A 20,824-nucleotide genomic window follows, 5' to 3' on the forward strand; every position below is an offset into this window, starting at 1 on the left:
AAAGCCCTTGACGGCGTCTCTTTGGCATGTTCCCATCACCAGCATTACTCCTCTCGCACTTCAGGACCATCTTTAAGTGAAATAAGGGTCACTTGAACACACAAGCACTGTGACACCACGACCGTCGGTCTGATAACCCAGATGGCTGCTAAGTGACCAACGTGGGATGTGCTGGACAAGAGGGTGATTCACATTCAGGGCGACTGAGACCAGGTGGCTCACGATTTCATCAGGATATTCAGAATGGCCCCAAAGTGAAACCTTATGAATTGTTTACTTCGGGAAGTTTCCACTCTCTCTCTCTCTCTATATATATATATATATATATGTATTTTTTTTTTTTCTTTTTGCTTTTTCTAGGGCCGCTCCTGTGGCATATGGAGGTTCCCAGGCTAGGGATCTAATTGGAGCTGGAGCTGCCGGCCTACGCCAGAGCCACAGCAACACAGGATCCAAGCTGCGTCTGCAACCTATACCACAGCTCATGGCAACATCAGATCCTTAACCCACTGAGTAAAGCCAGGGATCGAACCCACAACCTCATGGTTCTTAGTCGGATTCGTTAACCACTGCACCACAATGAGAACTCCACCACTCAATATTTTTGGACCATGGTTGACCGTGGGTAACTGAAACTGTGGAAAATGAAACCATGGATAAAGGGGGGACCCAGGTACTTTTGTCTTGAGAAGTTCATTTGTAATACGTGAGCCTTTTTAACCTTGCCATGTGGTGTCCTCATTAAGAGCCCAAGCTTTGAAGTAGGACATTTCAGTTTGAACTCTAGATTCAACTGGAAAGTCGGTTCATCTCTTCAGCCTCAGTGTCCTTATCTCTAAAATGAGGAACATGATGGCACCCGCCACCTGGAGCTGTTCCGAGATGTTCCAGGAGAATGCCTGCGAAGGGCCTGACTCACACACAGACTAGCTCGTGCCATCAACCGTACACGTTGATGAGACAGGAGGCACGTGGTGTGGGGACAGTTTGGGACTAGCAGATTGGAGATGTGGGATTCAAGGCCAGAGAAAAGCCGTAAAGGATGACAAGGGAGGTGGAGCCGAAGGAGACTGTGACTTTGGTTCTAAGTACAAAAGGCCGTGTCGCTTTTCTGTTGAATTATTCTGTTATTCATATCGTTACAAACAAGGAAATGGGTAAGACTCTGTTTTGTTTTTGAGGTCTCTTTTCATTTTGGCAGGATAAATAGAAAAAGTTTTGTAGCCGTTGGCTTTCTGGACTACAACTTGATGCATTTCTTTCCTTATTTTAAATAGGAAGTTAAATTACTGTTCTGAGTAGGGTTGGTGTCTGGAACCAAGTATGTTACCTGATCTACACTTGGCTAGGCCAGTTCAATGTTTGGATGGCATGAGGTGCTTTTCTTTTTCTTTTTGGGGTTTTCCGCTCTGGATTAATGTTAGATGTTTGTTGACAGTGGTTGGAGGGTGGCTTACAATTTAGAATCAGTTGGTGAAAGCAATCTAGTTCTTATATTTGAGCAAAACTTGGGGGGCGGCCAGGGAGTGAGCAGAAGAGGAACGTGATATGTGATGGAGGTTTTAACAGGATCATTCTGGCTGTTGGGAAAATAATGTACTGATAGGCTTCCACTCAAAAGGCTCTTTTTGGTGTGTATATGCCAAAGGGATAGTCACACGAGCCGTATATTGACATCACCGTTAGTGTACACAAGGGCGTACTCTGTCACACACATGAACCCAGACCTCCTCTGAGGTCTCAGTCCTTAAGGGAGTTTTATCCTTAGAAGGTGGCAGGACGTGGGGGTCCGAGAAAGGGGGCAGTGCAGAGGTTTCCACCCTCATCGGTGGCGAAGTACAACTCTGGCCTTAAGCAGGGCGAATATGCTGTGTGCATTGTTTTAGGTGCAAGAACAGATGTTTTATTTCCTGAATATACTTTAGACCTAGATGCGTTTACAGGGAGCTTGGAAAAATCCTGTGGCACGATGGCGTCTCGGTGGCCGCCCGCTAGAGGACCTCATTGCTTGCCTCGCCCTCCCTCGCACGTTCCGTCCTCCCCTTTGCTGTCCTTCCATGAGGATCAGGGCTGAGGGGCTCGCCCTAACAGACCATCTATTTCCAAATGACAGTCATTGATTTCCCTTGGCTTGGCTGAAGCAACAGTCCCGTCACCTCTCTTGAACGTAGGACACCACCTTGGCTTGCACGTGTTTTGACAACAGAACCTTGTTCTGTAGTGAGGTTGGCACAGTTCTACCTCCTTTTCATTTTCTTGTGCAATTAAGGCACCTAGGAAAACATTAGTAGAACATTCTCATTTCATGGGCTCACAATGCCACAAAGTGTTTTGCCAGCCCGTTGGCTTGGCTGGCGACTTTTGTACAAGGTGTACAACTGGTGGTTACGACAGAGGTTCAACAGGAGAACATCATGGCTGTCTTTTGAAACTTTGAAACACAGAAATGGGTTTACACAGATAATTGTTGTGAAGTTTTCACATCTCATTTTTACACTTGCCAAACACATCCCCACCAGTTTGGTTTCTTGGCAGTGCAAATGTTTGGAGACACGTTATATATTCTCTAGGCGTCAGGACTGACTTTTTCCTCACGTACTGTAGTCGTGCAGGTCTGTGGATGGAGCCAACCTGGGGGGAACTCTTAGTCCGTCATTTCCGTTTTAATTCCTTATAAAATATTAGCAGGAGGTGAAGTGATTTTACATCAAAGTGACTTTTTTGGAAAGTGGCAAATTAAATTTTATGGCCACAGCTGTACTGAGCGGAGTATGTCAGGAAGTTGCAGGGAAGGGAATGCTTCCAATGCTCTGACAGAAATCCTTAGTTTAAGAAGGATGCACACTGGGAATACTCCAGGGTACTGAAATGCAGAAAAATATTTTTCTAAATATGTGTTTTAAAACCTAGGCTCTGTTGTTTCAGCCCGAGTCTTTCAAAAACAACAACTGCTCTGATTTTGCAGTGGAGAGTCCTTGTTTAGAAGTCAACGGGACCTGCTGAAAAAGAAACGAAACTTAGTAGGGAGGCTCCCTCATGGTGAACACAGTCAGCCTCCCTATCTGCAGCTTGTGCCTCAGTGGATTCAACCAACCATGGTTCAGTGTAGTTGAATCCCGAGGAAGCGGAGCCCACTTGTAGGAACCTGTGGCTGTGAGACTTGAGCACCTGTGGATTTGGGTATTCACCGCGGGTCCTGGAACCAGGCCTCCTTGGATACCGTGGGATGGCTGTAAAGAGGGTAAAAATTTTGCGACGGATCAGGACCTTCACCACACGTTGTTCTTTTTCCTGGAGTTGCACCTTGCTCACCCCTACCCCCAGCACGTAACATGTAACCGTGCTTAGATGGTGCGTTTTTCTCCTTTAGCTCTCAACTCTGAACAGCAGTGTCCTCTCCGATTTGCCTAGTCTGTCTCTCCTCTACACTTTTGTACCCTTACGTTGTTCTTCATAGCACCTGTTTTATGCTTATTTGAATAGTGCTTTATTCTAAGAAGTCCCTGAGACTAGGGAGAATTTAATTCATTTTTTATTGTGTCGTCACTGCCTACAAAGAGTGCCTGGCACATTGATAAATTTTGGCACTTGATAGGTATTTGTTCAATGAAGAAATGCATGACTGAGTTTGGGTGACCACAGGAAGGCCAACAGAAAGATTTAGACCTCTGCTCTCAGATTCAAACGCCTGTGGGGCCAGGCAGCCCAAGAAAATGAGTGAAGTAGGCTGGTGAAGTGACTTGTGATGTGCTGGACAACCAGGTGGAATGTCCTGGACAGGTGCCCACTTAGCGGCTGTCCTCTTCCCTCCTTCATAGGAGGCTAACTCTTCTCATCCTAGGGGTGTATCCTTGGACTCTGGTAAATTTGAAGGACTTCCCCAGGTGGATGGATTAGGGTGGGGTGGGCTTAAGTAGTAGAGAAAACTGGAAGGAAGTCTGTTGGAGGACCTGGAGTGCCAAGATGTTTTTTGGGCGGAGGCAAGAAGTCATTAGACAAAAGATTAATCTCCAAAATTTATAAACCCCTTCTGCAGCTCAATTCCAAAAAAGCAAACAACCCCACCAAAAAATGGGCAGAAGATCTAAACAGACAATTCTCCAAAGAAGAATATAGATGGCCAAAAAGCACATGAAGAGATGTTCAACATCCCTCATTATTAGAGAAATGCAAATCAGAACCACTGTGAGGTACCACTTTACACCAGCCAGAATGGCCATCATCAAAAAGTCTACAAACAAGACGTGCTGGAGAGGGTGTGGAGAAAAGGGAACCTCTGTTACGCTGTTGGTAGGAATGTAAGTTGGTGCAACTACTGTGGAAAACAGTATGGAGATTCCTCAGAAAACTAAACATAGAATTACCATTTGATCCAGCAGTCCCACTCCTGGACATCTATCCAGAGAAAACCACGACTCGCAAAGACACATGTACTCCAATGTTCATTGCAGCACGATATACAATAGCCAAGACATGGTGACAACCTAAATGTCCATCGACAGAGGAGTGGATAAAGAAGATGTGGTATATATACACAATGGAATATCACTCAGCCATTAAAAGGGAAGAAATAACAGCATTTGCAGCAACATGGATGGACCTAGAAATTAGTCATGCTAAGTCAAGTCAGTCAGACAGTGAGACACCGACATCAAATGCTATCACTTACATGTAGAATTTTAAAAAGGACACATTGAACTTTGCAGATCAGATACTGACTCACAGACTTTGAAAAACTTATGGTTTCCAAATGAGACAGGTTGGATGGGGGGGATGCACTGAGGGTTTGGGATGGAAATGCTATAAAATTTGGTTGTGATGATCGTTGTACAACTATAAATGTGATTGAGGAATAAAAAATGCTATAAAAACAAGAAGTCATTAGATGAGGGAATGTGTAGGAAGAAAATTTTGGCCCCCTGGGATGTCTTCAAGTAGAAGGGGGACTAGTAGGTTGTAAGGCTAAAATAATAGTCCACACCAGCGCCTAAGGAGGCAGGGCTGGGAGAAGTGTGGTACAGAAGCAATAGTTTAATATGTAGCACTATTTTTTTTTGCAAAGATAGACATGTCAGAAACACAGGTTTTTGAAAAGTACTCTACTCTTTTTTTTAACCTCACAATTATATATAATTTTATTTCTGTATTATATTTATATTTATTTAATATATTTATGTAATATATATATATATACACAAGAATAAATGAATTCACCAATGTAAAAAAATAGAGTCTTAGCATGTCATGTATACATTTATTATGTTATATGTTATATATGTCTTATAGAAGCAAAAATTATGCAATATGTTATGTATATATAATTATATATATATATATATGTCCATTTTGTGGCTATCTTGTATCATTGGTCAATTTGTCTATTCTTGTGTGGAAACTACACTGAATTTCTGTAGCTTTCTTTTATTTTTATTTTTTAATGATTTTTATTTTTCCCATTATAGTTGATTTACAGTATCCTGTCAGTTTTCTGCTGTACAACAAAGTGACCCAGTCACACATACACACACACACACACATATATATACATTCTTTTCTCACATTATCCTCCCTCATGTTCCATCACAAGTGATTATAGTTCCCAGTGCTCTCCAGCAGGATCTCATTGCTTATCCACTCCAAATGCAACAGTTGCATCTATTAACCCTGCACTCCCAGTCCATCCCACTCCCTCCTCCTCCCCCCTGGCAACCACCAGTTTCTTCCCCAAGTCTGTGTGTTTCTTAAAAAGTACACCACTCTTAATCAAAGTCTTTCTATAATCAACAGAAATGGTGACTGGAAGAGAAAATCGTGAGGTAAAGGCAGATCCCTGTGGGTGGAGGATTGAGTGGGTTGTGAGAAAGGGAAGCCAGTGAATGGAGACTGTTCTTTCAAGAAGTCTTTCAAAAAAGAAGGAAGAGGGACTGGAGTAGAAGCAGGGGCAGTGGAAAACACCAGAAAGATATAAAGGATAGGATAGGAAGAATTTACGGCACCAATGAGGATCCGTTTTTCTGAGAGAATAAGAGCAGAGCAGCAAGGGTGTTGACACCCAACTCACGAGGTGTCAGTGGTGTCAGTGGTGGACGGACTGTGAGCCCTTCTTGTCAGAAGGCGGGGGAGGGCCCTGCACTCTGGCAGGAGAGTACGTAGAGCTGGGCCTTTTGCTTTGGGGAAGGTTTGCTTGTGCGAGCCCGAGTCCTAAAATGCATTTCCATTTCTACTTTGATCACAGATTTTATTAGCAGGTGCTAAAGAAATAGTCTTGGAAAGACTGAGCGAAAGCTTCTTTTGCTTTTTCCTTCTGACTTGAGAACTCACTAGAAAGCCTTCAATCTTGAAAGAAGTGGTGTTCAAAACTATGCCGTGGAGGATGTCTCAGACCTCTGGCAACGCAGAAGCCATTGCTCTTCTGCGAAGATTCCTGCTTTGACACAAGTCTAGCTCTCATGCCTGTCTCACAGAGCCTCAGTTAGCCTTTGAATCAGATAACTGCATCTGACGTGTTTTGGAAAATAATAGATCAGCACTAAAGTATCACGGAACATTATGAAACTACTGTAGACATTCAGTAATGTCTTTGGAATCTGGTAAAATCTTAAGTTTACAAGTACTTTTTCATTAAACAATTTCTTTTCCTTTACCAGGCCGTTGCCGTTTTTCCATCAGTGAATTTCGGGCTAAGGTCTTTTCAGAGTATCTCATAATAAGTCAGCAAATCTATTTCAAATGTGTTTGTTACTAAGCAACGGTTACCAAGAGCCTCTGTAATTAAGATGAAACTTGCAAGGTAACAATGCCCAAACATAGTACCATTTTCACCATTTTCTGATCACGTGAGTAGGGTGAATAAAAGTGAAAGAAGACTATTTCAGTGAGAGCCCAGCGTCTGACATTTCTGAAGATGTTGGCTGTCCTCTAGATCATCTGAGACAGAGTGTGTTTTACAAATCAGCCGGTGCCTTTTTCTTTTGTGTCTGACGTATACATTCCTGACATGAGCCGGTGATCACCTGTTGGAGGCAGGTTCTCTGTATAGCTGTTGCGCAACTGGCCACGTGGTACCCAGATCTGTGCTGTCTGACGTGAGCACTGGTCAGTGTGGCGACTGGAGCGAGCTTCCCATGAACTCAGCTTCCTTTGCAGCCATGACTGACCTAGATTAAGTTGCAATGGAGGCATATTACAGACTTTGCTTAACAACACCCAGTGTCGTATTCTTTGGAGATTTGTAAAGGAAGGCTCAGATGAAATTTTTCCTGTTCATCGTGCCTGGCTCATAGCAGGGGCTTTACAGAGGCTCCTCTTTTGCTTCCCACTCCATTCTGTTCTAGGAGCTAGGGGCTGGGGGTGGGGCAGGGTTTCCATAACGACTTGGTGTTGAATGACCTCCTTTCAGATCTCTTGTTAGATGCCCAAAGGGCTGGAGTAGAAGTCCAGAGAGTCAAGTCTCACCTCATAGAAGGATTAGCTGATAAAAGGAATCAATCTGTCCCAGGCAGCGAGCAATTACTGAGTGACCCTCCTGCTGCCTCTAAACTTGGCATTTCCCCTCAGAGTTCCTTCCAGGTTGCCCTTACTGCAGGCAGAGGGGGTGTCAGCCACCAAGGAGTGCTGACCAATACCTTAGGTTTATCATCTTGGGCAAGTCGTAATCACCTTGAACTTCAGTTTCCTTGTCCTTCCACCGAAGACAGACCTGCTTGGCTCATGCAGTTGGGTTGCCATAGAATTAGATGAGATGGAATACGAAAAAGTGCTGTGAAAAGGTATATATGTACTCCTTTATTCAACAAATACTTACGGAGTGGCTCCTATGTACCAGGCATTGTTCTAGTTTCATACTATATTCTGTTTTAGCCCAAATAAATAGATCTACTTAATTCTTTTACATGGCAGTTTAATATTCCATGGTATAAGTGTTCCATAATTTATTTAAGCATCCCCCAATTAGTAGACATTTAAGTAAACAGTGCTATGTCGAACATCTTTATATATATATTTTCAGCATGGGGAGAACATTTCTCTAGGAGAGTGTTGCGAAAGATCAAAAGGTGTGCATATTTAACATTTTATTGGTTCCTACCAAATTGCCCCCCAAAGCTAACAACAAACCATCTTTCCACCCAGCGCATATGAGAATACTCATCTTCCCATACCCTTGCTAATGTGATCTTTAAAATTTTACTGATCTGTTGGGTGAAAAGTGGTATCTAATGGTTGTGTTATTTTCAATTCTTTGCTTTATTGATGAGCATCTTTTACTCTTTATTGGCCCTTTTTACTTCTTCTGTGATTATCCTTTTAAGCTACCTCTGTATCTACTGGGAGATGTATATTTTTCTTATTAATTTGAAGGGACTTTTATATATTTAAACCATGTTTGTAATACCTTTGAGATGATAGGTCCAATGTTAATAGCTATTTTACAGGGAAGGTAAGAGGCACATGCAATTAAATAGCTAGTCACAGGTCACACAGCCAGTTAATGATGGGACTTGGTTTGAGCAGAGTGTTACTGGGAGGCTCGGCAGGCCAGGAACCGTGGGTTATCTCCGTGGTGGATGGCTGGAGGCAGCATGAGGGAAGCCTTTGGGTCACAGGGGGGACCAGGGCTGAACACGACCTCTCCAAGTGCCAGCAGCCCTTCACGAGTTACCTAATCCTGGGAGAAAAGGTAACTGGGGTTGGGGGCTGATGACACTGCCTTTGTTCCTTAGAAGGCAGATACAAAGGCAAAGGAGAGCAAGGGGGACAGCTCCTGGGGGGTGCCCCCAGGCCTCCTTCCAAGGGCAGAGGACCTGCCTCTGCATTGCAGACACTGGAAGGATACATACGATTCTTGATAATCACGGGGAAACCGAACAAAGGTCCTCTCCTTATTTGAGTTTTCTGCAGCACCTCTTTTAAAGAATCAGAAGTTTTTTCTGATTGAATCATTACCATTTCTTTTCCTGTGTAAACTAGATTTTAAGTTTTTCTAAAACGGCTTTATTTTAGACTTTTTCTCTTCTCATCCTGATCTGGCTTGTGATATATGTTCCGTGGGGCACATCCTAGGGTTCAGATTCTAGAATTTTTTTTTTTTTTTAAAGGCTAGAAGCAACCTTAGGGGGCCTCTGATTGAATTGACTTACTGAATCTAAGATCTTGCGAAGCAGGGTGGCTTGCTGAGATTACCCAGTTATTCCAAATCAAAGCCTAGGGTTGGGTACTCTTCAACTCTGTTAGGACTTCTGGTTGTGCCGTGTGACATTTTTCTGACATTTGTCTATTTTTCCTCCTTTTTCTTCCAGATTTCTTCCCTCGAAAGTGAGGCTGGTGGTACTTATTTCATTGAGCTGTTGTGCTAAGTAATTATTTAACACTCACTTTTCACATTTGAGTTTTAACCCCATTTCTGCATAGTTTTGAAAGCTCCTTTTCCCAGCTTTTATTATGCATGTAACATGAGCTTCGTCCACACTTGTTGAATTAGTGAAAGGTTTAGGTAGTTATGTATTTCGGTGCTTCAGTCTCTCTCTCCCCACCCCCTCACACACGTCATTTCAAATTCACCACTGTTTAACCAGTTCAAGGTTATATAGTTTTACTCCTGGTTTCAGACATTTGAACATTTGAAATAGAGTAAATGAAATTCTCCATGACTTTAAAGAATCCCTTTGATGTTCATTTTGATTTTTAATCATTGATCCTGTTGGGAAATGTCTGCTTTCGCGTCTGTTTCCCAGGCTGCTGTTGCCTCCCGAGTGTCATCATGCAGAGCACCCTCGGGGTAAAGCAGGCTGGAGTCTGCATGGTTGCAGGTCACAGGGGGGCTCAGGTCATGCTAATAGATGGGGCCAGTACAACCCAGGGTAAAGCTGTGTTTAGTTTGTCTGTCTGGTCATGGACTGAGAGAAGGGCCAGGCACATTTGAAGTCGGATATCTGCTTTCTGGGAACCCCACCAATAAGGAGTGTTTAGAAATGGTGGGTTATATTACCAAGGAGAATGCGCGGGAATTACTGTTCCTGCAAGTTTCTCTACTGAATAAGGTCTTTTGTCCTTTTACAAAGAGTGATTCACAACCCTTTAGTCCTGGCCTGGCTGGGGTTGCTATGTGGATACCAGGCATGGGACCTGCCTTCTACCTGGAAGCATTTGGTGTTGGGTCAAGCAGGAGATTTTCCAGAAGAAGAGTTCTGCTGAAGGTGGTGGGGTGGGGGAATAACCCTGAACCTCAGCTACCCTGAGGTTAGACTCTGAGTGAACCTCTGGGCCAGGCATTTGCCGTGGGCATCCCGTGTTCTTGGTATTAGAGCCCTCATCTCAGGGGACATAATTGACTTTTGGTTCAAAGAAGAGGAAAGCTTAACATACTTTAAATAATCCTTTCTCTAATTTCCCTTTTGTCCATTTTGTTCAATCCAATTCTACACTCTCAGATTTACTTTCCCAAACTTTAATCATCCTTTTGTGCTTCTCTATCAGTGGGTGATTTTTGATGTCCAAGGGTGGCTTTAAAAAAAAACAAACAAAAAACAAACTGTTACTTTAATATTATTGTTTCTTTCTTTGAACTTTTAAAAAATATAATAGTAGACAAACAAAGAAGTTGCAAGAGTATTACAAAGAATTCCTGTAAACCTTTCACCCAGATTTTCCAAATGATGGTGTTTTATCCTTTGCTCTCTCTTTTCTTTTTTTCCCTGAACCATTGGGATAAGTAAAGACATGTGTCTCTGTTTCTAAATACTTCACTGTGTAGTTCCTAAAACAATTGAATTCTCCTACTTAAATACTACATGACTTTCAAAATTGGGAGATTAGCGTTGATGCCGTAGGACTACCTAACCTACAGACCTCATTGAGATTTTACTAATTGAAACAATACAGTCATTCTTAGCAAAGGAAAATCCCAGACCATGTGTTTTATTGAATTGTCGTAATTGTCATTAATTGCCTTCTTTAATTTGGAACACTCCTTTTTTTTTATAACTGACATTTTTGAGCAGTACATATCAGTTTGTTCATTCTTTCTTTCTTCCATAGAATGCCCCTTATTCTTTTAAAATTAACATTAACTTTTATTTATCTATTTATTTATTATTATTACTATTATGTTTTTTAGGGCTGCACCCACGGCATAAGGAGGTTCCCAGGCCAGGGGTCCAGTTGGAGCTATATCTGCCGGCCTATACCATAGCCACAGCTACGCAGGATCCGAGCTGCGTCTGCGACCTACACTGGAGCTCACAGCAACGCCGGATCCTTAACCCACTGAGTGAGGGTAGGGATCGAACTCTCAACCTCATGGTTCCTAGTGGGATTCGTTTCTGCTGCACCACGATGGGAACTCCAGCATTAACTTTTAATTAATATTGACTTATTAAAGTTGAAAACTAGGTTTATATTAGTTTTATGCCTTTATTTTACCTAAAATACTTGTTATTTTTTATATAAATCTAGTAAACAATGTATAAAATAAGAACAGTTTTTGGGTGTTTGCTTTAAATAATGGCCAGTAAGTTCAAATTGGACAGACTAAATTCCCATTAGTCCATTTAGTTTAAAAGTTAATCACATTTTCTTAGTCATTTAAAGTTTCACTTGTGGAGTTCCCGTCGTGGCGCAGTGGTTAACGAATCCGACTAGGAACCATGAGGTTGCGGGTTCGGTCCCTGCCCTTGCTCAGTGGGTTAACGATCCGGCGTTGCCGTGAGCTGTGGTGTAGGTTGCAGACGCGGCTCGGATCCCGTGTTGCTGTGGCTCTGGTGTAGGCCGGTGGCTACAGCTCCGATTCAACCCCTAGCCTGGGAACCTCCATATGCCGCGGGAGCGGCCCAAGAAATAGCAACAACAACAAAAACAAAAAGACAAAAGACAAAAAAAAAAAAATAAAGTTTCACTTGTAAACAGATATATCCAGTCCTCTTTTTAATGGTTTTAAATGCCTCCTAAAGCATGCTGAAAGACCTTCACATTCTTCCAAACATTCTAATACTGTTTGAAAATACTCTATTTTCACCCTTTACTCAATCACAAGTCTGTTACAATCTGGCATGTTTCCAAAGATGGCAGGTTCTCAAGATTCCATATGATGTAATACCTGATGTACAAAGATTATGCTGAGCTTAATACAGATTATTAATGCTGTTGTTTTTATCTATTTCAATATCTCTATATCTAATTACAGATCTTCTCAGGGTTATCAAGATGTGCTCATTAAGGGAAGAAGATATGTGAGGTTGGCTGAAGTCATGCTAGTAGCTGGGGTGACTGGGCCACTTGTGTTTGTTTATCTAGCAGAGCTGGGGTTGAGGAAGCACATGTCTGGGCTCTTTTAGAATTGCCAATAAGTCCTTTTTTTTTTTTTTTTTTTTTTTTTTTTTTTTTTTTTTTTTCTTTTTAGGGCTGTACCCCTGGAGGTTCCCAGGCTAGGGGTTGAATTGGAGATACAGCTGCTGGCCTACACCACAGCCACATCAACGTAGGATCTGAGCCACATCTTCAACCTACACCATAGCTCATGGAAATGCCAGATCCTTAACCCACTGAGTGAGGCCAGGGATCAAACCCACAGCCTCATGTTTCCTAGTTGGATTCAGTTTCCACTGCGCCACGATGAGAACTCCCAATAAATCCATTTTATAATCACCATGACAACAGGGGGCTAAACCCTATATGGTTGCTATGACGACAGATGGCAGTCCACACCCTTCAGGTATGGTGGATTTGCAGTTTTGGTTCCCTGGGTCGACAGCCTTATGTCCTTCTTTCATCTGATTTGGGTAGATAGACGTCTGCATTCTTATCCAGGTTGCAACGAATTTCCTCTATTCCTTGATTACATTCTACATTTCCTTAGGTCTTGGCAGCATTGTAGAGTTATTTTATTCTATCTGATTGGATTTTGCATTTCCTTTCAAAATTTTGGCCACAAGGGTAAAGCGTCATGCTAATGAAAATGTCTTTCTCTAATTTTTCCATGTTCCTTTGAATTATAGCCTTTAGAGATTGGTTTAGATTCCCAGTAAGTGTTCTACTAGTGCTATGTAAATTGATTATGAAAATTCCTAGTCCAGACACTGCTCTTAACATCTGAGAGCCCTGTGTATATATTGTAACTAGAGATGACAAAGTATGTTGTCTTTGAATTTTGCTATTGAATTGCTTTTGAGCAGATTTGAAAGCTTAATCACAGTTGGACAGATAGGATCGAGTAGGAACAGACACCGTATAAGAATGTTGAAGTTATAGTAGTGGCTGCTGTTGATTATGATGTGCTCTTTCTTTTTTAAAATTTAATTTCATTTTGCTTACTTACAGTGTCTGGGATAAGAGTGGTCACTGTCTGTTTTCTTGGCAGGTATCCTGTCCCATTATCCTCTTTTCTGATTCTCTAAGTTGCCCTCCTTGGGTTTTTGTCATCCTCCATTAACGCTGGTCTGCTTCATTTCTTCTTCTGACGTCATATTTTGTTGAACCCTGATCCCTCTTTTGGTTTTCTGTAAGCCAAGCATTGTGTGTGTTTGCTATGTATTTTTTACCTTATAATCATGGTAGAGGCACTGTTGAAGTCCCATTTATTTGAAAGATTTCTTCTCTACCTGACCTTCTGGGTCACTGCATGTTGAGCTTGTAGCAGCTCAAGGCCATTACCTCTTTCTTTTTTTTTTTTTGTTTTCCCACTGTACAGCAAGGGGGTCAGGTTATCCTTACATGTATACATTGCAATTACATTTTTCCCCCACCCTTTCTTCTGTTGCAACATGAGTATCTAGACATAGTTCTCAATGCTATTCAGCAGGATCTCCTTGTAAATCTATTCTAGGTTGTGTCTGATAAGCCCAAGCTCCCGATCCCTCCCACTCCCTCCCCCTCCCATCAGGCAACCACAAGTCTCTTCTCCAAGTCCATGATTTTCTTTTCTGAGGAGATGTTCATTTGTGCTGGATATTAGATTCCAGTTATAAGTGATATCATATGGTATTTGTCTTTGTCTTTCTGGCTTATTTCACTCAGGATGAGATTCTCTAGTTCCATCCATGTTGCTGCAAATGGCATTATGTCATCCTTTTTTATGGCTGAGTAGTATTCCATTGTGTATATACCATTACCTCTTTCTACCTCAGAGGGATGTTTCTTGCACGTGTCCATTTCTTCCTGGTCTTGGGAACCTAGCAGAAAATGAACACAGTTTCTAGGTATTTAGTGTGAGTTGGGACGGTGCTCTCAGTTGTACCAGTAATGCAAGACTGTCTTGGTTTCTCTTGTTGGAAGAAGCCAGTCTTATGCTCCTTCCTACCTTGTCCTTCATGGTTATGGTCATCATTACCTGTAGAAGAAGGGCCTGGCAAAGAGAAGCTGACTACCGACCATCAGAAATCCCCATGCCCATTGTCCCGCTATGCTCAGCTCCTCTCTTCATGCCCTGTTTGGCTTTTGCTTACATGGTGCTACTAATAGGAAGTGGCTGAGGCAGTAGCTTCAGTGACCTTGACCTTGGATGGATTTTGAAGGATAAAAGTCCAGGAGGAAATTGGCAGCAGTAGCCATGGCAGCCTTAGACACTGAGCGGGGTCATTTGGTGAACTGGACTAATTCTACAAATCTCTGCTTGTCCAAGGCAAAACCAGGGTGATGATGACCAGTGTTTCCCCAGCTTTTTCGAGGTGTAAACGAACACCAAGGCTATGTGAACAACAAACCATTAAGGCTAAGCACGTAAGAGTTGTTTTGTGTAGTTGAATACAGCAAAGTTGTTGGGATGAATTCTCATGATACACATAGTCTTATAATGCTGCTAATAATATGTTAAGTACCAGGTGCCAGATGCTTTGAAAACATTTTTGTTGAGTTTTTTATTTTTATTTTTTTATGGCTGCACCTGTGGCATGTGGAAGTCCTGGGCTAGGGATTGAATCCAAGGTCCAGCTGTGGCAATGCTGGATCCTTTAACCCACTGTGCCGGGCCTGGCCCCTGCAGCAACCTGAGCTGCTGTAGTCGGATTCTTAACCCTCTGGGCAATGGCTTGAACTCCCATTTTTGTGGAATTTAACCACCTTCTGAGTTAAGTGTTGTAATAATCTCCAGTTTTACAAGTAAGAGGTTAAATATGTTGCTCAGACATGACCAATAACTGGTGGAGTCAGGACTGAGACCTCTATCTTCCTGGGACCAAAGACCCCACTTTAATCTCTTCCCTAGGCATCTGTTATAAGGAATTAAGCAATGGCTGTCTTAGTAGGATTTTTCCTTGCCACATGAAGCTTTTGTGCCAGGCAGGGAAGTCAGCAGAAAGCACTGATTTAAGAAAGAGTCCTGTAACCCCTGAAATGCTTTCTCTAGATGTCCATTAATGCCACCAATCAGTGGCTCATGGGGCAACAAGCAATTGCTCCTCTCCAAGGAGAGTGAGATGTGGTGTCAGTCATTTTGCTGTAACTATGAATTAATTTATCCAGATTGTTCTTCCAACAACCAACTGCAGTGCACTATTGAATAAAAGATTATTAGATGGTTGAGGGAGGAGAGACTGGAAGTAATTTGGGAACACAGAGACTGACTGCTCAGAGTAGAGCAGGCCTTTGTGAGCTTTGTCTAGCCAGAGGGCAGCCGAAGGCGATGGATTGCGGAGGAAAGAGAGGGGGGATTGAGAAGCTCGAAAAGGACAGGGAACACAGAGAAGTGGGGAGGCCCCAAATCAAGTTCACTTCTCTCCTGCTTTTGCTGATAACATGAGAATGGCTGATGCTGGAGTCCTGGTTGAGCCCTGGAGCATAACCGAGGGTGAGGGTGAGGAGACAGTGTGAAAGAAGCAGCAGTCAGGAGAGTGGTTCTCGGACTTCTGTATTTACCAGGCATCTGGGCTTTCTTAAGAAATGGAGATTTCTGAGCTCTGCTGCTAGAGAATCTGATCCAGCAGCCGTGGGATGGACCCAGGGACCTAGATTTTTATCAGTCTCACTGGATGATTCTAATGCAGGTGATCTGAAGACCCACCTTTTGGAAACTGTGGGTTGGAGTTTCCTCCATTGAGCTAATAGAAAGTCTGCAGCCCAACTCAGATTTTGACCTGGTGGCCTCTGTGGGGGTGTAGACACCCTTGCTGGACTGATGAAGGTGCTTGAATAGAAGGCGCTTCCTCTCTTTGAGAACTGCACTAACTCTAACCAGGCAAAACTCTTTAAGATCCGGAAAGTTCCCTCAGGGACAGGGTGCCCTACTCTTCCTCACCTCTTAGCTAGTTTTTGGCCTCCTCTCTTGTCCTGGCCCGGTTTGTAGTTAGAATAGCCAACTGCAGAGAGTGGATGGTGGTGGGGTAGGCACTGAGGACACAGATGTTTCAGTGTTGAAACTGGGACAGGCACAGGCATCTGGGATGGTTGGCCACCCTGCTTGTACAGAAGCCCTCATCGTGTGTCCCCCGTCCCTCTGTGCAGCATGCAGAGGGGCTGTGCATGGCATCGTGGCCAGATGAGCAGCGCAGCAGGCACGCTCCGTGTGTCAGTTGGATCTCTTCCTTTTCTTCAGTGGAGGTGCCCATTGTGGTTTAGGTTTTTTTGGCTCTTGAGGCTCATTTCCTGCAGCTACAGCAGGCTGAATGCAGGTAGCCTCACCTGGCTTGAGAGGTAACTTCTCGACGCCTTGTTTTTGTTAAATGCTATTATACCAAGAATCATCGCCAGCTTAAAAAAAAAATTTTTTTTTTAATTCTCCACTGGGGCTGTACCTAAGATGTGGGTTTCCTGAGACTGGAGAAATTAGATCTTAAAACCGCCCCAAGAGAGGCTGGGGAGGGGGCGGGGAAGACCAGAGAAAGGGATTTAGTGGCAGAGGCCCTGTGACCTCACCTCATCCAGCGGATTTCCTCTCCTCTTAGCTTAGAGGGACCCTGCTATATTCTTCCTGAATTCGGTTTGGAAGAGAGAAATGTGTTTTCTTGAGTGAGGAATGTCCTGTGGGTGGAATGCAGGCTGCTTTGTTCTCAGCTTGGGCTCCAGGATGAAACAGGATCTGGAGATAGCTCTGTTTGAACTGAGATGACATTAGCGGTGCCCAGGGAGGAGGTGTCCGAGCATCCTGGAACCTGGACAAGTGTTGTCCTCAGTTGAGGGTGGACTGGGCAAATGAGCAAGCTGAGGAAAGCTGTTTTGGGGTTTTTATTTTATTTTTAATTTTTTTTTGTCTTTTATCCTTTTAGAGCCACACCTGCGGCACATGGAGGTTCCCAGGCTAGGGGTCTAATCGGAGCTACAGCTGCCAGCCTACACCACAGCCAAAGGAAGGCCAGATCTGAGCCATGTCTGCGACCTACACCACAGCTCACGGCAACGCCAGATTCTTAACCCACTGAGCGAGGCCAGGGATCAAACCTGCATCCTCATGGATACTAGTCGGGTTCTTTACTGCTGAGCCACAACAGGAGCTCCTGAAAGGGATTCTTGAGAAGAATTCTGTTTTAAGCCAAAGCAGTGTTATAGAATCAGAGTAGCACATCTCCCAGGTGAAAAGGGAACAACGTTCTCCTGGATGAACAGGTCCTGGTATTTGTTACAACAGTTTCAGAACTCGGTAATCACTCAGGACATAAGCTGATCCCAGAAGGTTTCCCACCTAAAAATATAAGTATTATATATATAATGTATATATATATAGGCTTTTGAGGCCACACCCGCAGCATATGGAGGTTCCCAGGCTAGGGGTCCAATCGGAGCTGTAGCCACCGGCCTGTGCCACAGTCACAGCAATGCCAGATCCGAGCTACATCTGTGACCTATACCACAGCTCATGGCAACGCTGGATCCTTAACCCTCTGAGCCAGGTCAGGGATCAAACCCGAGTCCTCATGGATGCTAGTCTGGTTCATTAACCACTGAGCCATGACGGGAACTCCCCAGCTAATTATATTTTGCATTTGTTAACATTAAAAGTAATTTGCAGTTGCAAACATGCACTAATTGATGGGATAGTTGTGAGAGTAGGAAGGAAAATGTTCCAGAAGCTTTTTAATGGATGGGAAACCACCTTTGAATGGCAGCTTGTCCAAACCTGGATAATTCAAGATTGACGTGAAAAAGTTAGCCCTTGGAAGAGAGACTTATAGTTGTTTTTGATGTGGGTTTACATGGGTTGAACGGTGTCCTCTAAAATTTATGAATCATGTAGGATATTCCTGAAAAACATTGAGTCAAAGGGGGTGAATCCTGTCCTCTGACTCTAGCATGACCAGGTATTTCTAGCACTGTTGCTAAAATGACCTGGAAACAAAAGGCTATAGAGAAAGAATGCTTTGCCCTTATAAAGTGGCTTTGAATCTAAAAGAGTAGAGTATGACTCCAGTAAATTCAAGCATAATTTTTTTGGTGTGTGGCATGTAAAGATTTGGCACACGTTTGGTAAACTCGCAAGTCTGTGGAAACCCAAACAGAGAGTGACGTGTACACAGGGTAACGTGTATGGTCGGACCTCCCGCTGTGGCACAGTGGGTTGAGAATCTGACTGCAGTGGCTTAGGTCATGGAGGAGGCCGGAGTTCCATCCCTGGCCTGGTGCGGTGGGTTAAAGAATCCAGCGTGAGTTGCAGCTGTGGCTTGGATTCAGTTCTTGGCCCAGGAACTTCCATATGTCATGGGTACAGCCATTAAAAAAAAAAAAAAAAAGAAGAAAATGGTCAACATCAGGGGGTCCCGTGGGGGTTTGAGATGGAAGGCTACCACCTCGGAGAATCAGAGGTGTTGTCATGGAAGCCACATCACCCCTCCAGCCTCTCCTCTGCTGTTATCTTGAGACCTGTATTTCTTTGGAAGCTGTAGCCCTGGGATTGATATAATTGAATCATTATTGATAACAGTAGCTAACAAGCCAACATGAATTTGATGCTCACAGTGGGCTGTGCACTGTTCTGAGTGATTTGCCTGTATTAACTCACATAATCTTTATACCTCTCTGAAAATGCTCTATTTTTACTCTCCTCATTTTAAGATGGAGAGGTTCTGAGTACAGGGAAGAGAACAGCAAGTCAGTTACACAGCGTGTAAGTAGTCAAATTGAGATCGAGTCTGGTTTTGGAGCTTGTGCTCTTCACCATCGCCCTGTGTACGGCCTCCCCGTTCATTTCATTTTGTTAAAAACAGTACTGCTTCTTGTACCTTGAAGCGGTGACTTGTACTGAGAAATGACGTGAGGGCTGCAGCCTTACAAACAGACTGAAAATGTCCCAAAAAGAAAGCTGGCAAAAGAATGAAGTAGGACTCCTTCCTCAAATCACTTAAAAATATTAACTCAAAACTTAAATGTATGCGTTGAAGTTAGATAACTCTTAGGGGAAAACAGGCATAAATCTTTGTGACCGTGGATTAGGCAGGAGCTTTATGTAAGATGCCAGAAGCGTAAGCAGCAACAACAAAATAAATTGGACTCCATCAGAATTTAAAAGCTCTTGTGCTTCAAAGGACATTCTCAAGAAAATGTAATGACAGCTCATGAAATGTGAGAAAGTATTTGCAAATTATATATCTGATAAAGGATTTGTATCCAGAATATATTGAATACTGTTACAAATCAATACATAGAAGACAAATAACTCAGTTAAAATTGGGCAAAAGATTTAAATAGACATTTCTCCAAAGAAGATATACAAGTGGCCAATAAGCATAAGAAAAAAGGCTTAGTTTTTATGGAAATGCACATCAAAACCAGTGAGATTCATACCCACTGGGATATACATAATCAAAAAATGGACAGTAGCAAGTATTGATGAAGATATTAAGATATTAGATTTCTGCTGGATTACTAGTGAGAATATCAAAACAGCACGACTGCTTTGGACAACAGTCTGGCAGTTCCTTAGAAAGTTAAACATAGAGTCACTATATGATCCAACAGTCTCCTCCTCATGGTAGACCCAAGAGTATCTAAAACTTATATTCACACAAAACTTCTACATGAATGTTCATAGCAGCAATATTCATAATAGCCCAAAGTGGGAAAAAAAGGTAATTTCATCAGAAAGTGGAATTAAATGATGAATGAATAAACAAAATACTGTGAATATATACAATGGAACACTATTCAGCCCTAAAAAGGAATGAAGTACTGATACATGATGTCACATGATGAGCCTTGAAAATATTATGCTAAATGAAAGAAACCAGACACCAAAGGCCATATATATTATATGATTCCATTTATATGAAATGTCCAGGTCAGGCAAATCCATAGAGCCAGATTAGTACTTGCTATATAGGCTCTTGGGAAAAGGGGAGAATGGGAAGTGACTGCTAATGGGTATAGGGTTTCTTTTTGGGGTGATGAAAATGTTCTAGAATTATATACAGGTGACTTTTTGAGAGTATACTAAAAACCACTGGAATGTGCACTCTAAAAAGGTGACTTTTATGGCATTAGAATTTTATCTCAATATATAAATGTATATACATAGTAAAAAAATAAATAAAAAAAGATAGCAATATCTGCTTTTCTGGAAAGAGCTGGAAACAAAGTCACTATTGACCATTGAAAAAGCACAATAGTAGGAAATTTTACCAACTCCATTTGGGGAATGAGAACCAAGGGAAATCGGAGTCCAGCTTCTTGCCAAATGAGCTTCCTTCTCTTCTCTTTTTCTTCTCCTTACTCCCTCCCCCCAACTTAGCAGTGGGAAGAAATGACTAGTTCAGTGGGGAGGAAAAAACGATGATGCTGGTTTCAGCCTCAAGGTCAGTGTTCCATGTCATGACGTGTCAAACACTCCAGAGGTTCCAAGTGTATTACGAAACAAAACAACATTTTGCAATGTTGACCCTCTCCTCACTGCCTTTATTAGTTTTGTGCTGTG

General features: G+C 42.7%; 1 protein-coding gene across 1 annotated transcript in view; it reads left to right on the forward strand.

Moving 5' to 3' along the window:
* The window catches only part of NEBL (nebulette), a 354,941-nt gene that overhangs the window by 23,507 nt on the left and 310,610 nt on the right, over positions 1-20,824 (forward strand). The gene's annotated exons all lie outside the window — the stretch shown is intronic.

Source organism: Sus scrofa, chromosome 10, assembly GCF_000003025.6.
Source record: "Sus scrofa isolate TJ Tabasco breed Duroc chromosome 10, Sscrofa11.1, whole genome shotgun sequence".
NCBI classification, from domain to species: Eukaryota; Metazoa; Chordata; class Mammalia; order Artiodactyla; family Suidae; genus Sus; species Sus scrofa.